This window comes from Arachis duranensis, chromosome 3, assembly GCF_000817695.3.
Source record: "Arachis duranensis cultivar V14167 chromosome 3, aradu.V14167.gnm2.J7QH, whole genome shotgun sequence".
Lineage (NCBI taxonomy): Eukaryota > Viridiplantae > Streptophyta > Magnoliopsida > Fabales > Fabaceae > Arachis > Arachis duranensis.
Window position 1 is genome coordinate 134,006,416 of NC_029774.3, and position 728 is coordinate 134,007,143.

Here is a 728-nt window from a genome sequence, read left to right on the forward strand (position 1 = left end):
GGAATACGAACACTATAGCGAATCCAGCAGGTTCTAGTTCCCGGCCTGCCGTTGCTTCCTCCTCCGTCTCTGTGTACGAACCAGTGGTCCAACCTGTCGCCTCCCCGTCTTTTGCTGTTGACCTCAATGGCACCGAAGGCGACGAGGTAGTGGAAAGGGAAAACTTGCCGAACGCTTTAGTGGGAGTTGCACCTGTTGGCGTAGGAGACAATTTTTTGGTTGATGAAGAGGAGGATGACGTCGAGCCGGATATGATTGACGATGACAGCGCTGATGATATTGGAGCGACTGGGCCTGCATTGGAGGTAGGTGGTTCTAGCTCTGGCACACAGCAGTATCCACCACATTTTTCCTCGTTGGACTTGGACGCCATGAGACATGAGGGGGTTTTAGGGCACGCTGTTGGATTCGGAGCTAGAGATGCGGAAGGGACTACTGGTCTGACAGAGTTCCAGGTGGGTCAGCAATTCCAGGATAAAGATGAGGCCCTTTTAAGTGTGAAGACTTACAGCATCAGGCGAGGGGTACAGTACAAGGTGGTGGAGTCCGATCACCGCCGGTATGTGGGCAAGTGTTCCGAGTTTGGGAATGGGTGCACATGGTTGATTCGACTGAGTCTCCGGAAGCGCAAGGGCATTTGGGAGGTCAAACGGTACAATGGACCTCACACTTGCCTGGCCACATCCATCTCGAGTGACCACAGGAGTTTGGATTATCATGTGATTTCA